The sequence below is a fragment of the Sceloporus occidentalis genome, unplaced genomic scaffold (assembly GCF_023333645.1).
Source record: "Sceloporus occidentalis isolate IW3139 unplaced genomic scaffold, rSceOcc1.0.p SCAF_25, whole genome shotgun sequence".
Classification (NCBI taxonomy): Eukaryota; Metazoa; Chordata; class Lepidosauria; order Squamata; family Phrynosomatidae; genus Sceloporus; species Sceloporus occidentalis.
In genome coordinates this window covers 1,486,477-1,504,255 of record NW_028317005.1, presented here as the reverse complement: position 1 = coordinate 1,504,255, position 17,779 = coordinate 1,486,477, and positions in this window count along the sequence as shown.

Here is a 17,779-nt window from a genome sequence, read left to right as displayed (position 1 = left end):
GATTAGAGTATTATGGATCTGTCATATTTCCCAAATCATACTTTTTACTTTTCTGACAATTACATAACCATACGGATGTGACACGTTATTTGAGTAATGACGAAGCAGCCATTTTAACTTCATGTTTTCAAATAATTGATGTTTTTAGCTTGTTCCATGCAATCTTTTATATATTTTCAAAACTATTACACAGAATGACAAAAATAATAGGCTATATACATTTTTTATGAATTTAGTTATTCTACACTTGCAGTTCATTAGATATCCACTAGGTTAATTTAACGATTAATTGATTTTTGAAAATGGACTCCATTGTTTCCATTTTTAGGTGTATTACCAATCATTTGACCCTGTTAGGTCAGATGTACCAGGCCACCACATCTGACCTGTCTATACAAGTCCAGCAAGTCCACCCCTGGTAATAAACAAAGAGGGGTATCGGCAACTCAGGTCTCACAGCTCTTATCCCCTCATATGAGAGTCTGTGCTGCATGGTCTAGAAACAGATGAATTGTGAGTATGCCACTATCTCCCCAAAGAGTATAAGGGCGTCCAGGTCTGACCTCCTGAAAAGCTGGGTTACCCACCCATAGCAGAAATGGAGTATCTTGCCACGGAAGGCGGAGACGCAACCTAGTCACCTTCCAGGCCCTAATTGTGGTAATCAGGAGAGGATTAGCTTTAATGGAGTCGGGGAGCTGAGAGATAGATGTGTAAAAAGCTGCCATGAGAGACAATTCCTGACAGACGGCCTGCTCCAAAGACGTATACAGACCATCATGTCTGATCCAATCCACTGCCTATCTCATCAATGCTGCCAAATTATAGTTTCTTGGGGAAGGGACATTGAGACCTATGGAGGACCTGGGCTGACGTAGCCGGAACATGCTCAGTCTAGCTTTTTCCCCCCACCAGATGAACTTGGCAAACATTTTATCTAATTCCTTTGCATCAGAAGGGGGCAACCAAATCAGGAGCATCTGCAAAAGGCAAAGCAACCTAGGAAAGCTGATCATTTTTATCAACACTGCTCTAACTGAGAAGGAAAGATGTAGTCCTTCCCAGCTGCTTAATTAAATCCTAATTTTTTTAATGAAAGGGGGATATTAAGGGTGTAAAGCATTGACAGATCTTTAGGCACTTTGACCCCTAAATAAGTAAGCGCAACAGACTCCCAAGTCCCAAGGACTGGACATGCGATGGAACCCTACCCGACCCCAAGTATAGAGCTCTTGTCTTCAAAATATTTACTGCAAAACCCGTGATGGTACCCCATCTGCCCAGCACGTCAAACACCCCACCGAGAGAATTTTGCGGATCCGCCACAAACAGCAGCAGGTCATCAGCAAAATCACAAACTCTCACATCCCTGCCCCCCACAGCATACCTTCGTACTCATCCAAGTATGCAAAAACCCTAATCAAAGGATCAAGAGCGATATTAAATAAAAGTGGCGACAGCGGGCAGCCCTGATGAACTCCCCGCTCCATTGCAACTTTCTCGGCATCTAGGCCATTAACGTGGATGGTGGTGACAGAGTTAAAGTACAGTTTTCGAAACAGTTGCAGGAATGGAGCACCAAAAAAAATGAAACTTAGGGATTCAAGATGGGCCCAGGCCACTCGGTCAAACGCCCCTTCAGCATCCCAACTAGGACTAGACAGTTTAACCTATCCCCTGTGAAGGGAAGGCCAACACCAGGATAAGCTTCAGTATGGGACACCCTCTGTCCCAGTGCTGGGGACCATCCCCAAAACCTTCCAACCCCAGAGGACAAAACCATGTCGATCTAGGAGACACAGCATAGACTGGTACAAGGTAAGTAAAACTAAACAAAAAAGAACAAATCAAATCAACAAAGAAGATCAAATCTTGAACACTCAGCACAGTCCCTGGTGCAGGGTAGATTACTTGTTTGATATTGCCGCTTTTAGCTCTGCAAGCTTCTCCGATGCCGCCGTCGGGTCATCCAAAATGTAAGTATGTCCCTCATGTTGTATCCTCAACTTGGCCGGGTACAGGAGGGGTAAACACACACCCAGGGCATGGAGGGCCGCGCAGATTGTCGAGAATTCCCTGCGTCTGGTTATCACCTGCACCGAATCTTGGAAAAGGAGAAGTTTGTGGTTCTCGTAGTAGAGCTCACTCTTGGCCCTATAAGAATTAAGAACTTTGAAAATCACTGCACGTGATCTTTTGCCCTTGCCCTCCCGGCCCATCCTCTTTCAATTTGAAGTATGTGGTCCTTGTGATAATCCAGACCTTAGGTGTTTGGGAGCCATGTCTGCAGGAGCCTGTCCCCCGGAAGTCAACTCGCTGGGCTTTTTTAATTCATCTGTTATTATAATATTATAATATTGATCATTATACGTAAAAAAGGTGTTACCAATTTAACAATAAAAAAAAGGTTTGCAGGAATAAAATAAAAATATGTTTTGCCTCATTTATTATCTTCCATTTCATTTTCTTACATACTTCATGAAGCCTCTAAATTGAGATGTTTGTAAACAACTGATTCAGATATGCTGTACAAGCTTTGTTAATCAGAGGTAGCTAAACATAGTGGAGGCTAAGGGTTGAACCTGACGGCAGCGGGGCATGTCAAGACCCCTCTCCCACAACCCGGAGCATTCGGGTCTTGACCCGGAGAACCGGAGGAGCAGCGCTCGTACGGCAATCTCCGGGTCAAACCCAGATAGTTCCCAGGTATGATTATATTGTGTTTTTAAATTGTATTTAGGTGAATCCGGCTTCTTGCAGCATAATGTATGTACATAGGCAAGTTGCATAGCTGTATTTTAAATAGAGCTCTGCTGTTCAGATGCCTAAGAATGTTTTTCTTTACTTGGATTTATCAGTTTGTGAAAAAGCATCAAAGAATTACCACCTGCACCCCTTGGCTCTGTGCCTTAGTGTGTTATCAAATGCCGCACATTTTCTTTCAAGTCTTTAAATGCCACAGCTTTTATGCTTTACTTTATAGTAGAGATAATAGTGTATCCAGTACTATATTATAATATATTTCCAACATACAATGATGTTCTAAACTATTGAAGTCCAAGCATTCTTTCTGGCTCTTCTAGTAGAATTTATTTCACAGACTTATCATTTGCACAGGCTGTTATTCAGATTGTATTTATTTATATGTGGCAACAGTGAATTGCTTTACAAATAATGACAGGTAGAAGTGGTGTAAAACGAGATGCAGGGACCCCCTTTAAGTTCTTTTGAAGGTCCCCAGATCCCATATACATATTACTTTTGGTACTGTAGGGATATACAACAAATGCCTAAAAATAGACATGCTAATAATTTATTTTTCTCATTTCACAAAATGCAAAGCGAGTAAACAGAAGAAAAATCTAAATCAAACCATGACCGCACTTTGTCTTCAAAACAGTATCAAATTCACCGACCACTTTATTAACACCTTGCTAGTACTGGGTTGGACCCCCTTTTGCCTTCATAACTGCCTTCATTCTTCATGGCATGCATTCTACAAGGTTCTGGAAACATTCCTCAGATATTTTGGTCATGTTCAACCAGGGGGCATTTTTCAGGAGACAGACCCCTGCTTGAGACGCATGTCCTCGAAATGCTTTTTTTTGTCCAAGGTAGTGTCCTCAACACCAATCCGAACATCTTTATTTAAACGTATTTAAAAAATAGATAAGGAAGTTATTAAAATGGCAATACAATGTTTTCCAGCAGTACAGTAATGTACACTAACACAGCTTAAAGTTCTTCCCATGCTAATACTTTACTGAAGTTCTTCAGCTCTTTTTTAACTCTCCCATTTATTCAGATACAGACAATTTTGTATAATTTGACATTTGCAAAGATCATTTTTATTAAACGCTTAGAATCTTTCTTTCAGCAGAGTATTATTTTCTGCAGGAAACAATGCCTGTGAGTGTCTGAACAAAGCAAGTGAAATTCATACTTAGCTATTCATACACGCCGGCCTTAGAAATAAAATGCCGTGTAATACCAAGTTTCACAACATACAGCTGGACAAGAACATTTATAACTTCCTAATTTTTGCTCTAATTGCCCTGCTGGGACCAAAGGGGGTAACTAGCCCCCACCAGCCTTCTCCTATTTGGTTTTAAGCTCAGGTAAGCCAGTTTCTCCAACTCTTGCCTTTGTTATTGCAGTTGCAGCTGCTAATATTACCCCTTTTGTATAGCGGTTGCAGAGCAGTCATAGATAACATCTCAAGATAGCAATGCCAAGGGGAAGATTGGCACCTTCGGGATTTGGAGGGGAGGTAAAGAGTGGCCCACCAGTCTTTGCCCCACCTCCAGTAACTAACATATACACTAACATAAGCACTAGCACACATAATTAAACACACACTCACCATTACACATAATGCTCACTCTAATACACAGAAACTTAAACATACACACTTACTTTCACACACACTGACACTAATACATAGCCCATCACTCCATCATACCTCACTATTACATTATATTTCAATGTAGCCCAAAATTATGTGGTTGGTTGAATGCTACAGTTCCGTGATGCAGCCAAAGATTTACCTCAGGCAAGCTAAGTAGCCTTAACACTGTGCTAGAATAAGCACACTAAAATACCTAATGAATGGTCAGCCTTCATACTTTATCAAATGAATAGCAGGAGCAGCGGAAAAATTAAGCTATTTTGGGTCATCAAATTGGCTGGCCTTTTTTTGTGTCATGTGGAATACATACAAACTGCAACTTTCACTCATTCACATTTAACTAGTCATTCATCCACACTGTGATGGTAACTAAAAAATACTGAAGCACCTGTCTAAAAGGCAGGCTCCTTACTTATCCAGGATTTTTCGATATATTTTCTTATCCATACATTGAAGGTCTGTTAGTGGCTGGTACACAAATTCATCAGCTAAGGCATACACAAGGCTCCACATGAGGACATAACAGCCTCATGCCGGACCAGAAGTTTTGCTCCTTAAGCATACAAAAGTTCTTCATCACAGGTGCAGCTCTGCTAGCATATTAGTGCACATGCAGGTGCTTTCTGCGCAACTTGCTGAAGAAGAACATTGACAAAATAATTATTTGGAAGAGCCTATCATTTTTTTAAATCCCATGACCTACCTGACTAGAAAATGTAACATTTGCCATAGTGGATGGCACCACTAAATGTGACGCCTGTATAAAGCTTGTTACCTTCCAAGAGGTATTTTATTTTTGCCTATTTTTATAAAAACTTATGTGGTGCTTTAAAAGCCCATTGGGTCCATTCTCTAAAATGTGAGTGAGGGGGATGTAGTAGGGGATGGAGCTAATAAGATTTTCCCCCGGGCAACCTATCCATGCCTCCTTCTTGCTACCCATCCAATGGGATGGAGGGACATAAAATAAGTACAACTCTTGTGAAGTCTATGGGAACTCCAACAGGGATTAAAACAGTGATAAAAATATACCTCCTAGAGAAATTTCTAAAGAGGTAGGGAAGCACCAAAGGCAAGTCAATTTCTTCAGGGCCATCCACACACAGCAGCATTACTGTAGGGACCAGGGCCATCTTTAATCATAAAGAGGGCCTTGGCAAGCCTCTACCAGCAGACTCCTCATCCCAATGCTGTAGGACAGACCACTGAGAGTTAAACCGTTCTGCTATTCTATTCTATTCAATGGTTGCAGGAATCCTCCTGGGAGGCAGAAGGTGCCAAGTTTTATGATTCCTTTTTTTTTTTGTGGCGATGGGGGCATTTGGAAGAATCTGCTGACAAAGTATATACAGTAATAGATCTGTTTTTTGTTAAAAATTGCCATTTAATTTCTTATCATATTTGAAAAATAGTTAATAAATCCTCTTTTTCTAAGCAATTAGACATTTGAGCACTTGGAGATTTGCATTGTAAACAAAGACTTCCTGATCAAGACCCCCTAATCAAAATTCATATCATGAAAAGAAAAACTGAATTCCTTTCTCACTTGAAAAATATAAAAATAGTTTTGCTGCCCTCTCTGCATGACACAGGACTAAATGACTTAAATACAACAATGTATTCTTTGTATACCATTCACATAACCTGTGTAACAGCTCACTAAAGTTGTCATAGTTATTGATGACTCCTGCCAAAAAGCCAAGGTTATGATGTGGTTCTCAAAAAAATTGCATCTTTCTCCCAAGCCTGCGTGTTCCTCGGTTACAAATGATTTGAATAGTATTGGCAGACACTAGAGACTTGGGTTTCTGCTTCCTCTGATGAATGAATTCAGGGGAGAGATTAACACGTCTATCAACAAACTGATAGCATTTCCAAGCCACAAAAGGAACTTCATCAGATATAAATTAAAGCTGTCTCTCCTTGTTCTTCCTATTGTGTTTTCACAAGCTTTACACTAAGCTCAAAATACCGTATTTTGACCTATTTATGAATGCAACTTATATCACTCTGATCCAGACTGTGAACTGATTGAATTGGTATTGCCAGCCGATTTACTGTGCTTTTCTAGGAGATCCAGATCAGAATATGACTAACCTAAATGAGATATTTGAGACACGCACTGCATAAGAAGCAGTGGTATATATTCTGAACTGAACTATAGAGCTCTTCATTTCTAACTATAGATGAGAACTCTGTTGTTGATAGCCTACACTTCAGTGTTTACATATTTTAACTGTTTTGTGTTGATGGGCTTATAATGTATTGCACAGGATAACTATTTTTAACATTGCAAATAGCAGTGAAAAAGAAACAACCAGATACAACCAGACAGTATAAGCTTGCATTACAGAACATCTTAATGTATTTAAATCTGTGGGATTTATTTAGTACACCATGAATTTTAGGGAACTGGGAAAAAATGTAGATGTTTTAACCCAAATCTGTTTTTTGAATGGCCAAACCCAACTGGTTTGTCCTATAATAATTGCTAGATCATGAACATGAAGATTAAACGATACTGAAGACCCCACATACAACGTCTTGCTGAAGAACCTGCTATGGTAGCCATGCATAATATACAGTCCAGCAAGTGAGATAAAACATTTCTCACCTAAGCTCAAAACTCATTGTTTAGAGATGAAGCCTTAATGATTTTGCCATCGAAAGTGTGTATAATGGTATATTATATAATGATATTTTTTAACTATGCATGATGAATGTCTAGAACAATTCCTTAAAGAGTCCTTAAAGAGTCATGATGATTTTAGGAATCTTAACAAATATTGTCAAACATTCAGTTTTAACATCGATTAATCTTTTTTCCCATTTCCAATCCATTTTCTTTACTTAAAAAAATACAGCTTAGGGCATTAGACATTCGGATGCAAAGTGTAAAAAGTGGTTTTATCGCTTTAGCAGTCCCAGGAATGGTGCATTCGTATTCTATTTGTTGTTACAATGATAACACTAACACACCAGAATTACTTTTTCATTCCCTCCTAACATTTCCAGGTGTCAAAATCTGCACATTGGTGTTTGGAGTAATGTGTGTTATGGTATTATATTAAGACTTTTATTTAATAATCACTTTACTGAGTCCATCCTTTTTATCTCAAGCTACTTTCCTTTGTTTGTGCTCATCTTTATCTACATTTAAATATATATATAAATTGTGTAGATAGTTTTGTGGGACAGTAAATTGTATCCATGAAGGGGTTAATTCTAGAGATTATGATTTTTTGCTCATATTGCTTTCCTATATTGTCTTCCTATTCATCAATTGATACATTCCTGTATTATTTTTCAACAGCCCAGTTAAGATATTCACAAAACAACTTAAGATAAAATCTCAAAGGTATTCTCTAGCTCCAGTGCAGTACTGGCCATAGTGCGTACTATGTTAGACAGAAAGTTCTTATGAAGCAATATGCCATCTATAGATAATTACTTTGATCATTATGGATACACAATTGAAAAAGGACACAATTAAAATAGATTGGTGTGGTCCCCAAAAAGGTGTTTAAGGAGGGAAAACATTATTTCAAGATTCAACCCAAATGTCCTTCTTTGATAGCAAAGAAGGACAACCCACTTGAAGTGTGACCTTAGAGTCCACCTTATCGTTTAAAAGCTTTATAGCATATAGTATACGTTATAGTTTGATAAGTCCATCTATGGTATGATAGTCTTCTGGTAAAGTCTCTTTTAGACAAAAATGGCCAGATTTTCCTGCTATTGGTTATATTGATTTTTCTGTGCAGCAGGCACTCTTGAAATGTACTTAATATGCCCCACAACAACTTTGTATGCAAAAAGCACACACTTTACGCACACAGTATAAAGAACCATGCGTGAATCAGCCTAATGGAAGCAATCACATTCAAATGGAAAGCGATATTCAGAAATTGTTCAACATTCTTCATCTCTAATAGATTTTGGATAACAACAGCTTATTTTTTATGAAAGTTTATTGACCCCATTAAAGCGTTTGCAGTTTTGAGCACAATGTCATTACCCAGCCCATCTGGAGGATACAGGTGGAGGTGGCATTTAATCATTCTGTTGAGCACAATCTCAGTGAGTGCACAAAGTATTTGGGGGGGAAAAAGCTATGCACAGGACAAACCCCTTAAGCAACCTGCCTGTGCCACCTCTGCCCCTGAAACAGCTTGCCTGTGCCACCTCTGCCCCTGAAACAGCTTGCCTGTGCCACCTCTGCCCCTGAAACAGCCTGCCTGTGTCACCTCTGCCCCTTAAGCAGCCTGGCTGTGCCACCTATGCCCCTGAAGCAGCCTGCCTGTGCCACCTCTACCCCTGAAGCAGCCTGCCTATGTCAGCTCTATCCCTGAAGCAGCCTGCCGGTGCCACCTCTGCCTCTGAAACTGCCTGCCTGTGCCACCTCTGCCTCTGAAACTGCCTGCCTGTGCCACCTCTGCCCTGGAAACAGCCTGCCTGTGCCAACTCTGCCCCTAAAAAAGGCCTACCTGTGGCACCTCTGCCGCTTTAGCAATCTATCTGTGCCACATCTGCCCCTTTATCAACCTGCCTGTGCCACCTCTGCCCCTTTAGCAATCTGTCTGTGCCACCTCTGCCCCTTTTGCAACCTGCCTGTGCCACCTCTGTGTTTTTATGTGGGAACAGCATATGAGAAATCGTTGTTGTTTATTAATGATATATACTGATTAGCCATACAATTATATTCACCTAATGTTGTGTTTGTATTCATTCTAAGGTGTGGTTAGGTATTTGGCTGCAGACCCTTTAAGTCCTGTAAGTTGCGAGGTGGAGCCTCCGTGGATGGGACTTATTTGTTCAGCACACCCCACAGGTGCTAGATCACATTGAGATCTGGGGAATTTGAACTCATTCAACACCTTGAACTCATTGTTTAAAAGAGGTCAATGCCATCAGGGAATATTGTGTGCATGGTCTGCAACAATGCATAGGTAGGTGGTATGTGTAACATCCACAAGGTTTCCGAGCAGAACATTGGCCAAAGCATCACTTCTCCCCATTTGTTCTCCAGGTAAGGGACAAACCCAGCCATCCATGTGATATAAAAGAAAAAGTGATTTATCACACCAGACCTCCTTCTTCCATTGCTCTGTGGTCCAGTTTTTATGCTCACGTGCCCACTGGAGGTGCTTTAAGCAGTGGACAGGGGTCAGCCTGGGCTTCCTGACTGGTCTGCGCCTACACAGCCCCATGCTAAAAACATTGCAATACACTGTGTGTTCTGACACCTTTCTATCAGAACCAGCCCTAACTTTTTCAGCAATTTGAGCTACGGTAGCTTGTCAGGTGGATTTGACCACACAGGCCAGCCTTTGCCCCCCACGTGCATCAGTCAGCCTTAACTGCCCATGACCCTGTTGCCAGTTCACCAATTTCGATTCTTGGAACACTTTTGACACAGTCGTCTAGCCATTACAATTTGACTCTTGTCAAAGTTGCTCAGATCCTTACACTTGCCCATTTTTTCTGCTTCTAACACATCAACTTTGAGGTCAAAATGTTTACTTGATGCCTAATATATCCAACCCACTGACCGTTGCCATGATAACAAGATTATCAGTGTTAGTATACCTGTTAGTGGTCATAACGTTATGGCTGCTCCGTGTATCTCAGCAGCAGGGTTATTATTAACACTGATGCCCCATGCCCAAGTGCTGTTGTGTGGCATGTGACTATATTGACCAACACTCTGATCCATAGCCTGTCATTAGAAGCAGCAGTGCCAGAAGCCTACATATGGTTGTCCAAGTACATACTGCATATCATATTTAACACGTGTAACATTTTGATATTTGGCAATGAGAAATTTGGCAATTTATGTTTACCTTAAATAATGTTGGGTTGGTAATTGGTTGACTCTAAGGGGCATCATCTTAGGGGATATTGGCAAGGAAAACCTTTATCAGGCTGACAATCCAGTTGCTTTTACTGAAAACCACTTCTTCTTGGTTGGCAACCGCAAGCTGGAAGACCAGTGCAACAACATTTGGTTCAGAATTTTCTATATAAAATAAGAACACTACACTGCAAGCACAGCCTATATTCATCCTGGGGAATGATTTGCCTTGATTTTCTCTGCATTTTTCTGGCAAGACTCTACTTACATCTATAGTTCTCATTTTTAAATTGTTTCCATCCTTTACACTGAAGAATCTCTTGACAGGCATCATTTTAAAGTCTCACCCTGTTATTGACTCTCTACTACCGTGTACATTATATGCACAGAACTCATAAGCTCACCACTGATTTCCCAAGATTCATGTTTTATTGCGGAGAAAATCAAAGGATGACCTATGAACAAACATCAGTGATTTGTCATTAGTTCCCTTATTAAAGGAGCAAATCCAATTATTATACCTGTAGGAGGGTATATTAATTTACATTTTCTATTAAATTTATCTCTGATGTAATGCCATGCTCTTCTGAAATTCCCTTTAATGTGATGGATAACATAAGATATTAACATGCAATGCAAAATATCTAGTAGGCAATAAATAGATGAGTCGAAGGGAGTGCATTATAAGGGTAGTATCAATGCTGACTGCCGTTATTACCATTCAATGGTCATTAAATTTAATAATACGTTCAAAGCGAATTAAACACATGACTTCATGAAATGATGATTCTAATCTTCAAAGACAGGCTCTGTGGCTCTGTGTTTATTTAAGTGAACTATGGCTGCTTTTAAAGAGGGATAAAAGAAACAGCTCCATAACATGTGAAAACAGACATGGTAGACCGCACTAGAAAAATGATAGAGGGGAGGCTGAGAGTAGAAGAGAAGCCATGGGATGGGAGTGCAGACAAGAAAAACAGAAGTGGAGGTAAGGGTGACTAAACTGTGGATGGCTGTGTATTTATTTAAAAATATTTTGCTTTTTTTTTAAAATAATCCTCCTTTACTGGGCTGCGTCCTTCCTACTATATTTTTTCAATGTCACCTTTTGTGGGACATCTACAGCAAGAACAATTATACAAGACAAGCGTTTCTATTCTTTACCCAGTGTCCATGAAATTAAATCACTTCTCCGTGTTGGAAAAAGGTCTCTTCTGATTTTCTGAATCAAAAGTATGAAAATCTACAACCATCCTGGACTGCTTAAATATTATGGAAGCAAGGAGACACTGCCTTGTTCTGCACTCAGTGGGAGCAAGCCGTTGGCAACGCACGTTGGCTATCCGGAGCTGCTACAATACTGCCTGCACAATACGTAGCTCTTTGGAATTGTTAGAATTCAGTCTATATTTTTAGGAGAACGTTTTGTATGTGGGTTGATGCCGTTGTGATTTCTAGAAGTGGCAGCACTAAGTTCTTTCTAGGGACAGGGGTTGCAGTTGAAAAATATCCCCATCTTTTCCTAGTAAGAAAATTGGGTATAGTTACATTAACCCAAGAGAAAATGGAGTCTTTAATTGAAGCTGATAACATTTATGGCGCCAACATAGAAAAAGATATAAAACATTATTACATTGGGAGTAGTTTTTCATCTTTGAAGCTTATGTAACTTTATGCATTTTTCTATACTAGCCCGATACTAAGGTATCCATTTCAATTAAAGATGTTCCTGTTCATTGCACCATTGCATACAGCGATTTTTGTGGGCTCCTCAGCATGCAATGGCACACAACGAGAAATATGCACACCTTTAAAATAATCTACAAAAATAATTATTTCCGAGGCGGAATGGATGGGGGTTGCCATTTACTTTGCTTGTATATAGGTGACGAAATAATCCAAACGACTTACTGTGTAAAGGCAGATGGCAAATTCCAAAACCAGGGTGCTAAGAGATGTCATAATTGCTCAATTTGTAACAGTTTGATAGTAGATGCCCTACAATTCTAAAATGTTCCAAATCAAATAGCATATCTCTTCCACATGGTCTATATCTATTTTAATGTGCAGTGTATACGGTGAAATATAGACTTAATAAACATAAAGGTATAATCGATTGTGAACAATGTTGTTTGGGTATTTAGGATAATGTTTCAGCCTTAAGAGTTATGGGTATTGATCATGTTCCAGTTGCACAAAATGTTATTGATACGGTATCTATGATATTGAGAAGAGAGGCAGAATGGGTGTTGTTGCACATGCAGTTTTATTATTTAATTAGGTTAGAGTTTTGTGGAATCTAACCCAGTCCATTCAGACCTATCTGTGGTTTATCCTTTCATAGAAGAACGTATTCTTCAATTTTTCAGGTAGCTTCTTGCTATTATTCACTAAAACATTTCAATACATTGCTGAACAAGCATAGTGTCATTTGTAGAACGCATGTTCTGTTTTTCGTATAATTAACCTTAATCTTTATCTTTCTTCTGATGATTAATTAGATTCTGTTTATTAGGACTTCATGATGGGATTTTTCATTGCAATACTAATGAGATTTAATTTCTTATTTTAATTAAATGCATCATGTATAACATATATATATATATATATATATATATATATATATATATATATATATACTGTTTATATATATGACTTAGTATTATAGAATTATAGAATTTTAGAACACAATTAAGAAACAGAATGGGTGTTATGATATACCTGGAGATGGCATGATGAGATGTATGGGATGGATGTATCATTACAAACATTAAAAACAGAAAATAATATTATCTGACATATGTTATCCGTGCCTCCCTGAATTCCATATGCTTACTTAACATTGTTTGGATAACATTGTGTCATTACAAACCACAGTGGATTTTATTACACTGCTTGCCTTCTGCGATCAAAGTAATACTGACGTGCACTCTGTTTTTTGGTAATGGATAACCTCGCGTTTCGCAATCATTAAAATATATTTTTGTATTCACGAAAGCTGCTAAACTTTTGATATTGAATTAAACAGCAACTGACAGGCACTGCTAGACAAAGGGAATCAATACTAACAAAATGCTCCGCTGGAACTTTAAATGAAAGATATTTTTAAATCAAATGCTGAAGGGAAAGTCTATAACTCCCTATCTTTTTGATGGTCAGCCTGGCGTTGGTCTCCGATGTTCTGTCTAATTGTAAAGAAGCATGAGGTGAGAAAAGTGATGCTGATGCTGCTTTAGGTTTCCTGTGTCACAACAGCTTTGTAATAACACTATCATGGTACTACGTCACAGGTCGTTTATTCATCAGATCTGCTTCCCGAATGCACTCGGGCCATCATGTGTATTTTAACCCCTTAATGACAAAGCCCGTACTCAAAATGCATTGTTTTCAATGGGTTTAGGGACCACCCATTGTCCTTAAGGGGTTAATGCAATCAAGGACATATGCATTTGCCCCTTTCCCAACTCCCTAGCTATATTTGCCGTGCAGAAGATATGTTTGGCTAAACGAGACATGGTTCTTCCATTGATTTCAATGGGAGCATTTTCCTGCCACTGATTGGCTGCTTCAAGAATCAGCATGGAGGAAGCTTTATTTTTTAACCATTTTTAAGAATGCATTTTTAAAATAGTTAGAAGGTATTTTAATATGCATTCTTTGTTAAAATGACTGCCTTTATCATGTGTGGTATGTAAAGGAGTATTTTGGCCCTTTCAAAATGACTTTTAGAGCGTCTCTTTTATGTATTCTTCATTTTGTAAAGCTGCTCCTCGCCTTTGGTGTAGACAGTTGCTTCTGGAAGGCGACTTCAGTACAGGAAACTAATTGTTATGTTAGTTTTGCCACATTTTGCCATTGTTCAGTTTGGTAGAATAATACCTTAAATTTAATTTATTTCATTAATTTGACACATTATAAACCAGTACAGTAACAAATACAGCTGCTTTACACCTAAATATAATAGTCAGTCCCTACTCACCCTTTGATCCCCGCCACTTTAGGCATTCTGAAACGCGTGGCCTCTCGCCGACTCCTGACCTCTGTCCCGGGTCCTTTGTTGCCCCTCACGCATAATCCTGCACTAGATCCCACTACCCGTGGTGGTCTACGTGATTTGTTCCCAACACCTTATTCTGGCCCTGTCAGGATTCACCAGATCCTGAAGGGCACTACCTTCCGTCCGATTCGCGACCTCACTCGTCAAGCTCCCCCGTCCTTTCGACAGCTCTTTGTGCATCACCAAATTAAACATTATGTATCTACTCTGGTCCCCAATTCCCAGATTACAAGGGAGTTAAGCAACTTGGAAAGGCTTTGTGTTTTAGATAAGGAGCCGGCCCACCTGCTTTCACACCTCTACTCCCAGCTACTGGAGGCGCATGTGTGCCACCAAGCCGTTTTTCTTGAGTCTTTGGGAAAGGGACCTAGAGATCTCTTTTACCGAGGAGGAATGGGACAAGATGATACTTCTCACCCAAAATACAGGAGTGCTCCTACAAATTTTTGTCGCGATGGTATAGGGTCCCTTCGGAATTGCATCGTTTTCTTCCCCTTGTTTCCCCCTTGTGTTGGAGGTATGGTGCCTCTAATGGCTCTTACCTTCATCTGTGGTGGGACTGCAGGGATATTCGTCCCTTTTGGTCGGCGGTGGTGCGGGTGATAAGGGAAGTAGTAAACCCTAACTTTGCAGCCTCTCCCGCTGCCCTCCTGCTTCATTATACTGACTCCCCGGTTCACACTTATAGGGGGTCGTTGCTTATTCACCTCATTCAGGCCGGTAAGGCGGTCATTCCCCGCTATTGGAAGGCCCAGGGTCCCCCTCCCGTTGACGCGTGGTTAGCCAGGGTTAACTTTATTTATCACATGGAGAGCCTGGTGGCCATTTCACGGGGCAAGGAATATACTCATGATATGACCTGGCTCCCCTGGGTGACCTTCTTGTCCACCTCCAGCCTCATTGATACCTGCTTTTGATCTCCCTGCCCGAGTTCTTCCCTGTGGTTCGGGAGACTGCCTGGCGGCTTTCCGTTGCAACTCAACCGAGCCGTTGCCTTCCCTTCGGTTCCTCCACTCCCCCATTGGTTTTCTCTGCTCTGGGTCTGTGTCGGGTGTGTGTCGGGTGTCGGTTATGTGTATATTTCCGCAAGTGCCTCTATTTGTGTCACGAACATGGCAGTGTGCGCTTTGTTTTTTTTTTCTGTTTTAGTTTATTGTTATTTCTTTGTTGTATCTCCGTTTATATTTGTCTCGCCTGGCCCGTGTCTAATTTGAGGACCTGTAATGCCATCCATTCGCATTTGATCCTCGTGGTCCCTGGTATATCATATTTTGGACGATCCGGCTGCTCAGTCGTCTTTGTGTCAATTGTATTTGTAATTTTCTGGATTTAGTGTACTTCATTTTCTCCTGTTTTGTACCATGCTATGCATAATGTGACTCTTTGTATTGCATCTGCTGTATGTTGCTGTTATGCGTTTTCAATAAACAGAGATTTGAAAAAAATATAGTAGTCAAGCTACCTTGAGAGTATTACAGATGAAAGCTGCTAATTATATACCCCCCAGCAGGAACAATTTACATCAATATGATATTTATAAACTTGCAGAGATCTGCACCTAATTAGCGGGATGTGTCTGTTGTATCTATTTCTTACCTGCAATTCTAGTGATCTGCAAGAATTTTTAATTGAAAACCATAACCTCTTCACAATATGTTCAATATTATCTTTGACATGTTGGCATAAAAACATGAAAAAGGCTGTTGCGGTATAAAAAGATATCGTGGCATTTTTGTTACCCGATGCCATTGATTTAAGTAATAGGGGGAATGAGATTTGATATCATATCCTGATGGTTTGGATGTAAATCCAAATTGTTATAGAAACATAGAAACATAGAAAGTGACGGCAGATAAGAACCAGTAGGCCCATCCAGTCTGCCCAACCTCTGAGTACTTTTCTTTAGTACTTGCCCTTATCCTATATCTAGCTTGGCCTTATGCCTATCCCATTCTTGCTTAAATGACTTTACTGTATTAACATCTACCACTTCTGCTGGAAGGCTATTTCATGCGTCCACTACCCTTTCCGTAAAGTAATATTTGCTGATGTTACCATTAAACCTTTGCCCCTCTAGTTTATGGTTGTGTCCTCTTGTTGTGGTAGTATTTCTCCTTTTAAATAAACTATCTTCCTTTACCTTGTTGAGTCCCTTTAAGTATTTAAATGTTTCTATCATATTCCCCCTGTCCCGTCCTTTTTCCAGGCTATATAGGTTAAGATCCTTAACGGCATGAGCGCTTCCCTCTTTCTACTGCTAATACCTCTCGCTATACAACCAAGCATTCTGCTCGCATTACCTGCTGCTCTACTGCATTGTTATGCACTACTTGTTATGTCCTGCTTACCCATTTTACAGCACTGCATAATATTATGGCACTGTGTCATGGTGGTATTTAAATGTTATAATAATAATATTAATAATAATATTAATAATATTAGAGCCTTACAAGACTACTGTGCCATTTTAAGTATATATATATATATATATATATATATATATATCGAGAGAGAGAGAGAGACCCCCCTACAACCGTTGGCTTCTAAAACTACTCTTCCATGATGTTACCAACTTGCAATGCATTTTTCCACTTACAGCTAAGACCTGAATAGATAACAGTGACTACCCTGCCAATGCCATTGGTGTTTTAAAAAAGGATAGGGTGCTAGAGTTAGCAAAGACATACATATTCTTTCTGTATACAAGGCACAAGAGAGCGTGAGGTAGGGAAGTTAAATTATTTCATTAATAAAATAGTTATTGGAACAAGGTTGACTCTCCCTTTATATTAGAATGCTTATATATTGCATCTGGAGGGGCACCAATGTGTCTAATATATTCCAAATGATTTTTTTCCCCATAAAAGTCCCTTTTCTAGAGTATATTGATCCATTTTATGCCGTATGGTGCTTTTCTATATGCCGACCATGAATTCTGCGTGATGATGGATACCAGTCTTTGGCAAAGTGCTCTATTACAAAATGTAATCTCAGAATTTATTCAATTCCGCCAGTATATAAATTACACATACCAATAGACCACACTTGTCAAAAGGGTCAAATTTTGAGCCGTCATTACTTTAGTCCTATACATAGAGAGGATAACATGACAGATTGAGTTTTAGGGATCTTAAATTCCAATACACTAATATTCACTAGGAAGGGGTCAGAAGATAAATAGAGAAATACTGAGGATGTGTAATAAGGAGATGTGCACTTGAACAATACGTTAAAGTTAAATGGCAGGTAAGAATTTGTCCAAAACTAAAAGAAATGTGCAAGAGGGGAATATTGTGTGTTATTTAAGAAAAATCTCTCATTTTACACAAGCCCTGCTCAATCTGTCACAATCACCAAGCCCTGGACACTTGTTTGTTAAGCGTGCAATAAAAACTGGTTTAAAGGTACATTACTGTGATGATAATGGCTGTGAGGTTAACACAGATAAATGCAACAGATT